The sequence below is a fragment of the Suncus etruscus genome, chromosome 1, assembly GCF_024139225.1.
Source record: "Suncus etruscus isolate mSunEtr1 chromosome 1, mSunEtr1.pri.cur, whole genome shotgun sequence".
Taxonomy (NCBI): Eukaryota; Metazoa; Chordata; class Mammalia; order Eulipotyphla; family Soricidae; genus Suncus; species Suncus etruscus.
This window is the reverse complement of record NC_064848.1, coordinates 31,009,242-31,025,701: the sequence shown is the minus strand read 5'-3', so window position 1 is coordinate 31,025,701 and position 16,460 is coordinate 31,009,242.

The following is a 16,460-nucleotide window of genomic DNA, read 5'->3' as shown; positions in this document are numbered from 1 at the left end:
TCCAGTCAGAAAAGGGTTGAGAATGAAGTCACCAGAGACCACCTTTAGTTGACAGAATCATACCTATCTTGGTTTGAGCACAATTGACATAAAGGTATTTATTTACTTTCTTTCTTTGGGTTAAATTCTCATAAGAAAAATTAAAATAGCTTTTTTATTTAAAGAAATAATCAGGGGTCAGAGCAGTGGCACAAGTGGTAAGGAATCTATCTGCCTTGGCTATGCTAGCCTAGGACGGACTGTGGTTCTATCCCCCAGTGTCCCATATGGTCTCCTAAGCTAGGAGCGATTTCTTAGCACATAGCCAGGAATAATCCCTGAGTGTCACTGGATATGCCCCCCCCCAAAAAAAGATAACTTTCCCAATTTAGTTTTAAGTCTGTTCAATGTAGCACATATTAGAACTCAATAAGTTTTAGTTGAATAGATGGATAAATAATAATTATAGTAATGACTCCTAAAAATCCAATGTCAATTTTTTTCTCAAGAAAATCTGAGTAAATCTCACAAGCAATGGTTTTAAGGTAAAGAAAATTACTTGGGGTGAGTCTTATCCAGCATGATACCCTCTCTCTCAGTGATTCACATTTTTGAGCCTCACTTTAAATTACCTGGGAGAAATCGCATTAATTCCATAGCTCCACCCTTCCCTGGAAAATCTAAAATAATTGGGTATGACATGACTACTGAGGGCCTTTGAGTATTTAGTACTAATAGAAAACGTTTAAATCCAGAATTCTTTCTACTATGAATAATTGTTGTTCCACTGAAAAAGTTCAAAAATAATGAAGAGTTCCTCTAAGTCTTATTAAATTAGTTTTTGGTTCCACATATAAAATCATAAATTGTATTGTCTCAATATAGGTCATAGATACAAATGGACCTAGAAACCTTACAGGATAATCATGCCACTAAAATTAGAATTAGAGAGAACAGTTTTTTGAGGTGCCAAATAATAGTTATAGATGATATAAAGATCAAGATATGAAGCCATACCTTGGCCTCTTTTTGAAACTTCCTCAGCGTTGTCTGCAGGTCCAGGACCAGTTTCCTGTTGCACAGATCTGAGAGTTTGATGCTTTTGTGGAGCTGGATGATGCTTATTAACTGTGCCACTCTGAATGCCCTAGACTTTGTTGATAAAAGAAATATAAATGAATGCATTTTCTTTACTATTTTGGAGGATACTTTGTTTAATTTTGGTTTGGGGTCACTCCTGGCAGTGTGTAAGATTTACTTCTGCCTTTTTGCTGTGGTATCACTCACTTCGGGTGGTGCCCAGAGGATCAGACAAGGATCTGTCAACTTTGAGGCAAGCATCTTCCCTGCATTATTTCTCTGACCCCAAATGTGTTACTTTTTTCATAAATATCCTTGCTCCCAGCTGGCTTTGTGTGGGGTCATTATTTTCTAAAAGAAGTTGTTCCCAACATGATAAATATTCTTTTGCCTTTTTAACCAGGTGGTTCAACAACATTTATAGGTATTGAAACAGGTTTTAAAGTATTTGTTCCATCTGCTTTCTAGTGGTTGCTATATTCTTTCTAGATTCCTTAAAATATAGCAAAAAATATGAATTATGGTGAACTGTTTAAGAGAAGACTTTGTCTCAGCGTCTTTTGTAATTATTTGTTTCACCTAACAATCCAAATAGGGAATTAAGACATTTTGTTATATATCATTGTATAAGAAATACCAGAGAAAAATGAGTTCTCTCAGTAAATTGATGATTTTCAGGGGAAAAAGGGGCAAAACAGGAACACACTTTTTTTTTAGACCCCTGACACCATACTGTATCTCTAATGTCTTCTTCTTTCTTTATTTTTAATATTTTTATTTAAACAACTTGCTTACAAACATGATTGTGGTTGGGTTTCAGTCGTAAAAGATGAGACCCCCCCATCACCAGTGTAACATTCCCATCACCAACGACCCAAATATCCCTCCTCCCCTCCCTGCCCCACCTGTACTCTAGACAGGCTTTCTATTTACCTCATATATTCTCATTATTAGAATAGTTCACAATGTAGATATTTCCCTAACTAAACTCATCATTCTTTGTGGTGAGGTTCATGAGGTCAGCTGTAATTTCCAGCCCTCTCCTCTTTTGTCTCTGAAAATTGTTGAGACATGTCTTTCACTTTTCTTAAAAACCATAGATGAGTGAGACCATTCTCCATTTTTGTCTTTCTGACTTATTTCACTCAGCATAATAGATTCCATGTACATCCATGTATAGGAAATTTTCATAACTTCATCTCTCCTGATGGCTGCATAATATTACACTGTGTATATGTACCACAGTTTTTTTAGCCATTCATCTGTTAAAGGACATCTTGGTTGTTTCCAGTCTTGCTATGGTAAATAGTGCTGCAATAAATATAGGTGTAAGGAAGGGATATTTGTATTGTATTTTTGTGTCCCTAGGGTATATTCCTAGGAGTGGTATAGCTGGATCATATGGGAGCTCAATTTCCAGTTTTTGTAGGAATCTCCATATCGCCCTCCAGAAAGATAGAACTAGTCAGCATTCCCACCAGCAGTGGATAAGACTTCCTGTCTCACTGCAACCCCGCCAACACTGCTTGTTCTCATTCTTGGTGATGTGTACCAATCTCTGTGGTATGAGGTGGTACCTCTTAGTTGTTTTGATTTGCATTTCCCTGATGATTAGTGATGTGGAACATTTTTTCATGTGCCTTTTGGCCATTTGTATTTATTCTTTATCAATGTGTCTGTCCATTTCTTCTCTCCATTTTTTGATGGGATTAGATGATTTTTCTTGTAGAGTTCTGTCAGTGCCCTGTATATTTTGGGTATTAGCCTCTTATCTAATGGGTATTGGGTGAATAGTTTCTCCCACTCAGTGGGTGACTCTTCTATCTTGGGCACTGTTTCCTTCGAGGTGCAGAAGCTTCTCAGTTAATATATTCCCATCTATTAATCTCTGCTTTCACTTGCTTGGAGAGTGCCGTTTCCTCCTTGAAGATGTCTTTAGTCTCAATGTCATGGAGTGTTATACCTACATGTTGTTTTATATACCTTATGGTTTTGGGTCTGATATCGAGGTCTTTAATCCTTTGAATTTTACCTTTGTACATGATGTTAGCTGGGGGTCTAAGTTCGGTTTTTTGCAAGTGGCTAGCCAGTTGTGCCAACACCACTTGTTGAAGAGGCTTTCTTTGCTCCATTTAGGACTTCTTGCTCTTTTATCAAAGATTAGATGATTGTATGTCTGGGGAACATTCCCTGAGTACTCAAGTCAATTCCACTGATCTGAGGGTCTGTCTTTATTCCAATACCATGCTGTTTTGATAACTATTACTTTGTAGTACAGTTTAAAGTTGGGGAAAGTAATTCCTCCCATATTCTTTTTCCCAATGATTGCTTTAGCTATTCTAGGGTGTTTATTGTTCCAAATGAATTTCAGAAGTACCTGATCCACTTCTTTGAAGAATGTCATGGGTAGCTTTAAAGGGATTGCATTAAATCTGTACAATGCTTTGGGGAGTGTTGTCATTTTAATGATGTTAATCCTGCCAATCCATGAGCAGGGTATGTGTTTTCATTTCCGTGTGTCCTTTCTTATTTCTTGGAACAGAGTTTTATAGTTTTCTTTGTATAGGTCCTTCACATCTTTAGTCAAGTGACTCCAAGATATTTGAGTTTGTGTGGCACTAATGTGAATGGGGTTGTTTTCTTAATGTCCATTTCTTCCCTATTATTATTGGTGTATAGAAAGGCCATTGATTTTTTTGTGTTAATTTTGTAGCCTGCCACCTTGCTATATGAGGCTATTGTTTCTAGACATTTTTTGGTAGAGTCTTTAGGGATTTCTAAATAGAGTATCATGTCATCTGCAAACAGGGATGGCTAGACTTCTTCCTATACTATCTGAATGCACTTGATATTTTTTTAATGCCTGATCACTATGGCATGGACTTCCAGTGTTATGTTGAATAGGAGTGGTGAGAGAGGACAGCCTTTCCTTCTGCCAGAATTAAGAGGGAAGGCTTTTAGTTTTTCTCCATTGAGGATATTATTTGCCACTGGCTTGTGGTAGATGGCTTTAACTATATTGAGAATGGTTCCATTAATTTTCATCTTGCTGAGACTTTTGATCAAGAATGGATGTTAGACCTTATCAAATGCTTTCTCTGTGTCTATTGATATGATCGTGTGATTTTTATTTTTCTTGTTGTTGATGTTGTGACTTATGTTGACAGAATTATGGCTGTTAAACCAGCCTTGCATTCCTGGGATGAAACCTACTGGATCTTAATGAATTATCTTCTTAATGAGGCATTGAATCCTATTTGCCAGGATTTTATTTAGGATCTTTGCATCTGTGTTCATCAGGGATATTGGTCTGTAATTTTCTTTTTCATAGCAGGTTTAGGTATCAAGGTGATGTTGGCTTCATAAAAGCTATTTGGAAGTGTTCCTGTTTTTTCGATTTCATGGAATAGTCTTGCCAAAATTGGTAGTAGTTCCTCTTGAAAGGTTTGAAAGAATTCATTAGTGAATCCATCTGGGCCTGGCCTTTGTTTTTGGGCAGACATTTGATTATCGTTTTAATTTCTTCAATAGTGATGGGGTTGTTTAGATATGCTACATCCTCTTTATTCAACCGTGGGAGGTTGTAAGAGTCCAAGAATTTATCCATTTCTTCCAGGTTCTCATTTTTAGAAGCATATAGTTTCTCAAAGTAGTTTCTGATTATCCTTTGAATCTCGGCAATATCGGTAATGATCTCCCCTTTTTCACTTCTAATACAAGTTATCAAGTTTTTCTCTCTCTCTTTGTTACTTTTGCTAATGGTCTATCAATCTTGTTTATTTTTTTTCAAAGAACCAACTTTTGCTTTCGTTGATCTTTCGGATTGTTTCTTGGGTTTCCACTTCATTGATTTCTGCTCTCAGCTTTCTTATTTCCTTCTATCTCCGTATTTTTGGGTCCTTTCGTTGAGCACTTTCTAATTCTATGAGCTGCTTCATTAAGCTATTCAGGTAGGCCCCTTCTTTCTTCCTGATGTGTGTTTGCAAAGCTATAAATTTTCCTCTCAGTACTGCTTTTGTTGTGTCCCATAGATTCTGAAAGTATGTGTATTTATTTTCATTGGTTTTCAGGAAAGTTTTGATTTCTTCTTTAATTTTATCTCGGACCCACTGGTTATTCAGTATAAGGCTGTTTAACTTCTAGGTGTTAAAGTTTTTCTTTTGTGTCCCTTTGGAATTCACATATAATTTCAGAGCCTTGTGGTCAGTGAAGGTAGCCTGCAAAATTTCTATCCTCTTGATATTATGGAGGTATGTTTTATGTGCCAGTATGTAGTCTATCCTGGAGAATGTACCATGTACATTGGAGAAAAATGTGTATCCAAGTTTCTGGGGATGGAGTGTTTTATATATATCTACTAGGCCTCTTTCTTCTATTTTTCTTCTCTGGTCTAGTATATTCTTGTTGGATTTCAGCCTGGTTGACCTATCCAGTGTTGACAAAGCCATGTTGAGGTCCCTCACAATTATTGTGTTCTTATTGATATTATTTTTCAGATTTGTCAACAATTGTATTAAATATTTTGCTGGCCCCTCATTCGGTGCATATATATTTAGGAGAGTGATTTTTCCTGCTGTACATACCCCTTGATTAATATAAAATGTCCATCTTTGTCCCTTACAACTTTCCTGAGAATAAAGTTTGTATCATCTGTTATTAGTATGGCCACTTCAGCATTTTTATGGGTGTTGTTTGCTTGGATAATTTTCCTCCAGCCTTTTATTTTGAGTCTATGTTTGTTCTGACTATTCAGGTTTCTTGTAGGCAGTAGAAGATTGAATTGAGTTTTTTGATCCATTTAGCCACTCTGTGTCTCTTAACTGGTACATTTAGTCCATTGACATTGAGAGAAAGAATTGTCCTGGGATTTATTACCATCTTTATATCAAAATTTGGTGTGTCTTTTGGTCAGTCTTGTCTTAAAGTAGGTCTTTCAGTTTTTCTCTTAAGAATGGTTTTGAGTCTGTAAAGTTTCTGAGCTATTGTCTTTCTGTGAAACCATGTATTCTTCCATCAAACCTGAAAGTGAATTTTGCTAGGTACAGTATTCTAGGTGAAGCATTTATTTCATTGAGTTTTGTCACAATATCCCACCACTGCTTTCTGGCCTTGAGTGTTTCTGGTGACAGGTCTGCTGTAAATCTCAAGGATGTTCCCTTGAATGTAATTTCCCTTTTTGATCTTGCTGCTTTCAGAATTCTGTCTCTATTTGTGGGATTTGTCATTGTGACTAGGATGTGTCTTGGGGTATTTTTCTGGGGTCTCTATTGATTGGTACTCTTTAGGCATGCAGGGTTTTATCACTTATATTCTTTAGCTCTGGAAGTTTCTCTTTAATAATGTTCTTGACCATTGATTCTTCCTGGAAATTTTCTTCCTGGGTCTCTGGGTCTCCAATGATTCTTAAGTTGTTTCTGTTAGCTTATCATAGACTTCTATTTTCATCTGTTCACATTCTTTTACTAATTATTCCATTGTTCATTTGCTTTAAGTTTTTTTCCCAATCTCTCCCACTGTATGGAGTTGTTATTTATCTCATCTTCCACAACATTAATTCTATTCTCAGCTTCTGTTACCCTCTTGGAAAGCTTATCCATTTTGTCATTCAATTCATTTACTGAGTTTTTCAGGCCTGTTATTTGACCTGTTATTTTAGTTTGGAGTTTTCTGATTTCTGTCTTCATATTTTCTTGGTTCTTAATAGTGTTCTATTCAACTCAATCCATGGTTTCTTCGAGTTCTTTGAGCATCTTCCAAAATTCTTGTCTAAACTCCTTATCTGAGAGATTGATTAGGTAAATGGCTGTTTTCTGGTCATCAGATGTGTCATCTTCATTCTCTATGTCTGATGCTGGCCTGCATTGTTTCCCCATTGTCACACTTGTATTGTGGGTTTTTCTACGTGTTGTGGTGTTATTCATTGGCTAAATGATGTGTGCAGCCATGCTCCTCTGGCTCCGCCCTTTCTGGGTGGATCAACTCACCTCCAAGGAAGGGGAGCTCTCCATGGATGAAGCCTCACACAGGATCAAATCTTAGGCCGAGCACACAGCAAAGACAGTCCAGAGAGATATGCTGGGCTTCAGTGATCCAGCACACTTCCTAGTATGATTTTTCTTTTTGCTGCAATGGCATTCTTTCATTAGAAAGAGCATATGGCTCGAAGTGAAGTGGAGTTTAGTGTTCTTCTGGAGCCTCTGGGAGAGCTATTTTTCTGGGCCCTTTTTGGCCAACTCCCAAGAGGTACAGGGGACAGGACAGTGGAAAAACATGCACAGGCAACACTCACAGTTTCTCACAGTGAACCACTGGGCAGGCGTAGATTTTCACAGCCTGATGTCACAACCAGGGGACCTGCCTTTCTGCAGAATACTGTGGATAGCTGGTTTTCATTGTCAGACACAGTTCCTTGGCATTCCAGCCCATGGAAGAGCCCCTCGGAGAGCTATTTTTCTGGCCCCTTTTTGGCCAACTCCCATGAGGTTCAGGAGACAGGACAGTGGAAAAACACGCACAGGCAACACTCACAGTTTCAGAAACATACTTCTTTCACTGCATAATTTAGAGTAGTGGAAAAGGAAATGGCTCAGATTATATTCTATAATTAATTTCTCAAGTTTCTTGTGGGTCTGTGTTTGTGCATGATGCCAGAAATGAAACCCAGGCCCTCACACATGAACCATGCATTCATAGCCTTATCAATTTTTCAAATTTTTTAAATAGAGACACGAATATATATACTTCTCTGACAGAGGGAAGTTTCAGGGCCTCAGGAATATGAGTCGAATGAACACATTTTGATGGCACTGGAGACCCATGTTGGCAAAAATTCCATCAAAGGGGCATAGACAAGGAAACAACCCAACCACATCTCTTCCCTATAGAGTCTAGTAGTGAAGACACTTGTGTTCAAGGTCAACAAGCTACAAATCAAACATGCTATGAGGAAGCTCTATGACACTGAGATGGCCAAGATCAATGCCCTGATGAGACCTGTGGGGAGAGGAGGGAACCTCTACTGTTGGCTTTTAACAAGGATGCTTGGTATGTTGCCAACAAAATATGGGTATTCTAAACTACATCCTAAACTTAACGAATATTTTTTTTCCCGAGACCTTCGTGTTATTATTCTCTTTTTCATCTAAATCTTTTTCTCTTCGTATTTACAACTTCTTTTCTGTGACCTCATAAGAGTGAGTTTTGTCTACCCCAGTATAGAAAAAGAAATCAAACAATACTGTGGATAATTTTAAATAATAATAGAACCAAATAAAAGACAGATTGCTTTCTATCTTCACCTATCTCCAACAATTCCAAAGATCAGTAATAAAATACTTGAAAATAGCTTTTGTCAAAACAAGTTCTAAACAATTGATGTTTTCAAAATTGTGTAGATATATATGTATAAGCTTTAGATGAGACATTTGAAAATATTGATTGTTTTGATAAATATTCTACACGTATTGTAATATCAAAGTGTTCTACTTAGAGGGAAATGTGAGGAACTCCTGATTATCCACTTGACATGAAACACTGAGAGACTCAGTAAGTGGAAACCTGCTATAAATTCAGGACAATTCAAAATCCCTTCTGCTAGCATGGGTGCAATTTCAGTCTCCAATGCCTCTGCACTATATTTCTCTGCATTTAAACAGTAGGTTTTAAATAAACAATGAAAGTACTGCAATTTTAAAGATAAAGAAAAAGCTTTTGCTACTTCAATTTTGTCATTTCACATAGGCACTTTGAGTTTGTATTCATGTTTAATTTTTTTGACTGCACAGATACTTGAAAGTTGCTGGAATCAATTCGAAAGGAAGAAATCCATAGAGCATAGTGGGAGAGTCAGAATAGAAGATAAAATACAATTTTATACATCTCCAAAACTTTATTCTGAAGACATACAATTGATATACATTTTCTTTCAATAAGAAATATAGCTCAAAATTAATAAAAGTGATATTTGAACAGCTATAATGAAGACATCATATAATCAGTCAATACTTGCTAGTGGATTTAAATGCACAAACCTCTGTTTTGATTAAGCCAGAGACAGATTTGTAGAAGTAGTCTTAATACAGAAATAATGATGATATTATTCATTTGTCAACAGGTCAGTAGTTGTTTTCTTATCTTTTCTTTAAAAAAATAAGATAATTAAAAAGTATCCATCTATTACTCTTTTCTTGTTAAACAATATTAAATTTCTCCAAATCTATAGTTTTTTTTACTGAAATGTCTACCAGTGAGTTCAATAAAAGAGCTTTCATTGCTTCCATTAATTGTATTTCATGTTCATAATAAAAAACAAATTTTTGCATAGTGGAGGCAAATATAACAAATGAGCTACTCTCAAAGGCAAATTTGCCAACTATGTCCTTATTCACAGTCCAGTCTGTCAACACCAGTTGCTAGAGTTAATAATATAATAAAAGTCATTGTTTTAAAATCGAGAAAAAGTTAATGTGTTCCATGTTATTTATATCAAAAAAAAAAGAATCAATTTACCCTCACAATGTTTAAAGACAGAATTAGACTAATGACCTCCCCTGTACAATTTCGAAACCAGATTCTTCACAAATATATATTTTACTTAGACCTACATGCTATAAAAAAGGGGGCAGAGAGATGGTTGAATGGGCTAAGCACATGCTTTTCATGCAGGAGACCTAAATTCAATCCCAGCACTGCATGGTTTCTCTTTTAATGCCAGGAATGACCCTTGACCAGAGAGGCCTGCATTTCCCCTGAGTACCAGTGATATAATATCTCTCAAATAAAATGAAACAACAGAATTTAAAATAATACAAAGTCATTATGTTTTATTCTACACAATTTGCTTAGAATTAAAATGCCTACTCCTAGAAAAAATGTGAGATTCAACATCTCCACAGTTCTATGTTTAATGTCTGCAATTGCAGTATCCCTAGTGTGGTAATAGATTTTAGTAGGCTACATTGTAAATGTAAGGATTTATCCCTACACTTTCTAGGTACATCCCATCCTGTCCCTGCCCTAAGAAACTTTTGAAGTAAAAGCCTTAGAACACTTTCCTGTAAATAATGCTTGTGACTAAATCTTGGCTTATTTTCTTGTTTGTTTTGTAAAGAATATTTGATGAGCACTTACTATGTTCTAGACAGAGAAGCATAGGAATAAAGAAGACAAAATAGGTGAACGGTGGGCTGGAGTAATAGCACAGTGATAGAACATTTGCCTTGCACATGGCCGACCAAAGATGAACCCGGATTTGATTTCCAGCATCCCATGCCAGGAGCTATTTCCGAATGCAGATCCAGGAGTTACCCCTGTGCACCACTGGGTGTGGCCCAAAAACAAACAAAAAATCGGTGAACAGGACCTTCTTTCCAGCCTTTCCTCAGCCATTTTCTAGGTTCCAGTGCCATTTGTAACCTTCCCCTTCTTCCCATCAGCCCTCCTTTACAAAACCACATGGAAGGACTACCGTCATTTCAATTTATATCAGTTTCTGGAAGATTAAACTAGCACTTCTTTCTCTTAGAAAATGTACAGCTCAAAAAACTGCTGAACAAATCAATAAACTAGTTTGCAATATTTTATCATACTTATACAATCTTTCTAGTTAAAAAAAATAACCCCTAAAGAAGATATACCTTGAGACACATTTCATACAAACAATTCAATAGATCATTTTCTTAAACACCGTGATACTCCAGCATTCCAAACTACTAAATGCAAAGATCAATGGGGAAGCTAAGGAAGATATCTACTGTGGGGGATATGGAAAGAAATTCTGGCAAATCTCCAAGTCCACCCAAAAGCCTGAACCTTATACATGAGAACCTAAAATCAAAACTTAATGGTTTATCAATGGAAATCAAGGAGTCACTAGCCTGCGAAATTAAGAAATTCAACCAACTCAAAGAAGAACTCTTTCATAAGATGAGGGAATCCATACAACTAGAACTCAAGGAACTAAAAGAGAACATGTTAGCAAGACATAATAGTACAATTACACAGGTGGGGAATCATAAAGATGAACTTGAAGACAAATTACAATCTAGCTGGGATAAAGAAGTCAAAAAGAGATAAAACAATGGAGGAAATGATAAGGTACTTAATGAACAAAGACAGAAAATTAATCTCCAAATTATAGAAATACCAGAAGGGGAAGAAAATGGTAAAGGGAAAGGACAAGTACTGAGGGAGATGATAGCAGAAAACTTCCCCCAGCATTGAGAAAGAGGTTTCTCTACAAATACAAGAGGCAAAAAAAAAAAGCCAAACAAAATAGACCCTAACAGACCAACACGAAGTCATTAATAATCCAAATAGCAAAAAAAAAAAAAAAAAAAAAAAAAAAAGGAGAGAAAGCGAGAGAGAGATGGAGTTTAAAAAGAAATCAAACCAAGTCTTTTTTTAAACAATCCAGGCAAAATGACATATTCAAACTACTCAAAGAAAGAAATTTTCAACCTAGAGTCCACTACACAGCAAAACTCTCAATTACATGGGAAGGAGAATTACAAATATTTTCAATTAAAAAATAAATAATTCATGATATTTGCACTAACAAAACCGACCCTAAAGAAACTACTCAAAGAGCTATTACACAAACCAAATCCCAAATTCTAGCAACACTACACAATATAATGGAACAACAGTTCAGAATTCTGTCCATAGTTGTTTTAATGTCAATGGACTAAACTCTCCCATCAAAAGGCACAGAGTAGTGGGTGGAAACAGGAAACAAAACCCAGACATATGCTGCCTGCAGAAAACACACATAAACATTCAGTATAGAATGTTTCTGGCTCAGAATGTAATGATGGAAAAAAACTATACAAGCCACTGGAGAAAAAAGACTGGGACAGCCATACTCATATCAGAGCAAACTGCATTCAAACTCAAGATAGTACTAAGAAACAAATATGGTTACTACTTATTGATCCAGGGAACAGTCAACCAAGAAGTAATAACTCAGATCAATATCTATGCACCAAATGTAGATCCAGAAAAATATGTAAGTCTTTTACTCACAAACTTAAAAAACATATGGATGGAAATGTGAGAGTAGAGGAAGATTTTGACACCTCATTATTGCCACTAGACAGATCCGCTAGGTAGAACACTAGCAAAGATATGAGATCCCTAAATGAGAAGCTAAGAGAATTAAAACTAATAGATGTATTCAAGATGTTTCATCCTCAAAAAGCAGAATACAGATTCTTCTCAAGTGCCTATGGAACTTTCTCCAGGACATACCACAGTCTAGGACAAAAGTCTAACCTACATAAAATCATAAATATAAGAATCACACCAACCACCTTATCAGACCACAACATAACAGAGATCAAGATTGACTTAAAAAGATGTGGAGAAAATCTAACACCTAGACTAAAAAGAATGCTGCTCAACTAACAGCTGAATCAAAGAGAAAATAAAAGAAGAAATAAAGAGATTTCTTAAAATAGATCATAATAAAGAAACAAATTGCCAACATCTATGGGACATGGCACAAGCAGTAATTAGGCAGAAACTCATAGAAATACAAGCCTACATTAGGAAAGAAGAAAAGAACAAAATCAACAACCTAAAGGGATATCTTCAATATCTGAAAAACCACCAGCAAAGGAACTCAAACACAAGCAGAAGGAAAATAATGATTAAAAAAAAAAACTAGAGCATAAATCAACAATATAGAAACAAAGAAAACAATACAAAGAATTAATGAGACCAGGATCTGGTTTTCTGAAAAAAATAAACAAGATAGACAAAACACTGGCAAGACTCACAAGGTAAAAAGTCAAAAGTACTCAAATAAATCAGATCAAAAAAAAGGGGGGGGGGGAGATTACAACAGAACTCCAAGAAATCAAAGACCTCATGAGAGCTTATTATGAACAACTGTACTCTGTTAAGATAGAGGACCTAAAAGAAATAGACTGTTATCTGGAAAAATATCATCTCCAAATACTTAATGAAGAGGAAGTAGAAAGCTTCAAAAGGCAAATCACAAGTAAGGATATTGAAACAGTAATAAGGAAATTCCAGAAGAATAAAATTCCAGGAACAAATGGGTTTACAGGTGAATTTTACCAAGAAATCAGAGAATTACTACCATTTATCCTTAGACTCTTCCAAAATATTGGAAAAGTGGGAACCCTCCCTAATACCCTCCATGAAGCTAATATGAAGCTTATTTCCAAAGCTGGCAAAGATACCACCAAGAAATTGCAGCTAATCCCACTAATGAACATGGATGCAAAAATTCTTAACAAAATATTAACAAACCAAATTCAATAACACATCAAAAATATTATACATTATGATCAAGTGGGTTTCATCCCAGGGATGCAACGATGGTTCAATATACACAAATCAAACAACATCATACACCACATCAATAAAAGAAAAGATAAAAAATAAATTATCATATATCATTTGATGCAGAAAAAGCTTTTGACAAAATTCAACACCCATTAATGATTAAAACCCTCAGCAAAATAGGTTTGAATGGAACCTTCCTCAAGACAGTAACAGCTCTATATAAAAATAACCACCCTCAGGGCCGAAGCAGTGTTTTTGTGTGTATTATTTTTTATCTCTTATCTTTTAAATTGGGGCTCCCACCTTTTTCATAGGACCTGGGGACATGAATTATTTTTCTTTTTGATTACTTTATTTTACCATATATTCCCACATTTTTCTATAAAACTAAGAGGAGAGAAATAAAGGCTTGGTGCTAAGGGCCAAGTGGTCTCAAATGCATTTGTGGAGAAATAAAGACAGAACTCAATATCTAAGCCAAAGTCATGATAACAGAATCAAGGAACTTAAATTAACAATTAAACTCAAAGGGAGCTGTTACTCAGGCAGGCCAGGGTTAAAAGGTTAGTGAGATAGGATATACTCTAGGTCCATTTGTGGAGGGAGGTTGACACTGGTGGTAAGGGCCATGTCACATTGTATATCTGAAATTCAACTATGAAGGACTGTAAATCACAATTGTTTCAATAAAATAAAATGAAAAAATAAACAAAATATTGATCTTTGTGGTAGTTAATGAGGATCAGGGACAGATAATCAACTAGAAAGCAAATGAGTGCCACATATTTGGGGGTGTTTTTTGTTTTGTTTGGTTTGATTTGGTTTCAGTTTTTGTCCAGTTTTTTTGTTCAGTTGTTTTGAGTCACAACAGGTGACTCAGGAGTTACTCCTGGCTGTGCACTCAGAAATTTCTCTTGGCTCAGGGGACCATATAGGACACCTTGGATGAAACCCAGGTCCATCCTGGGTCACCATCGTGCAAGGCAAAGGCCCTACCACTGTGTTATTGCTCCAGTCCCGAGTGCCACATTTTTAAACAGTTAAAAGGTTAACTGAGAGAGTGAAACAGGAAATTCTTGCTACAATTATCTTTCAGTTTAATTTGAGGTATGACAGTATAATTCAGTCACCTGTTCTTTAGAGAAGTTATTGATATTGAGAATTTGAGTAGAATAGGTTTCCCTATTTCCAAGAGGAATTGACTCACTAACGTGCAAATATAAATGCAAATTAAATGAGAGAAAGTTGCCCTCTTGATCTTGACTGAGTAACCTTAAATCCTCTTTTGCTTGGGAACATACTTTAAAGGTATAGCAACATTCATCCTAGTTTTCACAGAGTATTCCTTCTTTTGTTTTGTTTTATTTTGTTTTGTTTTTTGGGCTACACCCAGTGACACTCAGTGGTTACGCCTGGCTATGCACTCAGAAATCGCTCCTGGCTCAGGGGACCATATGGGTTACTGGGGGTTGAACCAGGTCTGTCCTGGATCAGCTGCATGCAAGGCAAACAAATGCCCTACCGCTGCTCTATCCTGCTGGCCAGTATTTATTCTTTTTATGTAAGGAAAAAATGTAGTTCTTTGTGGTGTTCCCTCATGCTATCAAAACTTTACATATATCCAATAGTTTATTAGAAGTAAATAAAAGTAAATAAAATGTCATTCAATATTAAATAAGTTATACCCAATTTTCTTTAAAACACGTTTTTTGCCTAATCTCTACAGACACCTAACATCCATATTTGGAGTATATGGCAGTTTGGTGGCTGAGACCACTGTTGTTTTTTTTTTTATCTTATTAAAAAATACATCACTTAATTGACATAGTTGGTCCTAAAACACTTATTTTCATATAAATTAAAGCAAGGTTATTGAAGATAGAAAAATAAATAAGAAAAAAGGAAGAGAAAAAGAAAAAAGTACAGTAGCAACCACATTTCTGAAAATTATTCTATCTTCAATGAAGTCAATTATATGGTGACAGAAGATTTATTAATCTCTTGTTAGCTCTATTAAATCAGGGTGTTCCTTAGGGATGACAGCATTAAACAAATGAAGTTTTCCAGAGATTCAAAGTACTATAACTGATACTACAATTTTTAGAAGTATGCATTCAGCTGTCAGGCCTCCTGGAAGAAAGATAATATACGAGTAAAGTGCCAGCTTTGCTCCACAAAGCCCCGGTGATATCAGCCCCCAAAATCCAACATGCCTAAATTTTTATCAGATTGAAGTCCCCAAAGGGAATTGTAGAAGGCCAAGGGTGAGTTAGGGCCATCAAGAAAATGGTGATTATGGGTGGTGTAGGCAGCAGGCTTAATTTCGAGTGGGCAAGGGATTGGCCTGCCCTCTTCTCTTGTGATGGGCAGTTTTCTGCTGTGTGGGCTGACATACCCAGGATCTTCCATGACTCGGTTTACATCGCATTTGAGAAAAAGTGGAGCTATTCAAGTTTGAACATGGTGACTATATTTGTGGGCATGGTCATAGATGGCAGGCTTCCTGGAGGAAGAGAGATATGGTGGAGGGTGCCCACACACAGTGAAAAAAATACCTGGTGATATCAACTCCCCAAACTGGCATACCAGGAAATTGCAAAGAGTCAGTGATGAGGCAGGGCCATCAGGAAAATGATAATTGTGGATGATGGAAGCAGAAGACATGGGTTTAGCTGGGCAGAGGCTTTTCCTGCCCACTCCTCCCAAGGTGCCCAATGTTCTGCTGTGTGGGCTGGTGTACCCACAATCTTTCATAGTTTGGTTTACATCTTGTTTGAAAATAGAATGAATCTATGTAGCTGGCCTTGGGTATTTTTTGAGAATAGGACAAGCCACTTCTCCCTGCTTCTCTCTGCCTCTTTCCATCTCTTCTTCTCCCAAAAGTGACCCCATACTTTCATATTCCCCAGCAGTCACACCCATAATCCACAGTAACTCATCTTATGGGTTAAGTTCTATAGATCTTCAAAGTCCTGAACCACTAAATACCTCCATAATTTTCAACACTAACATCCCAGTAGGAATGTACCAAATTATATGCAAAGTTATCATAGAAACCACCTAAGCTCAACAAACAAAACCAATAAGAG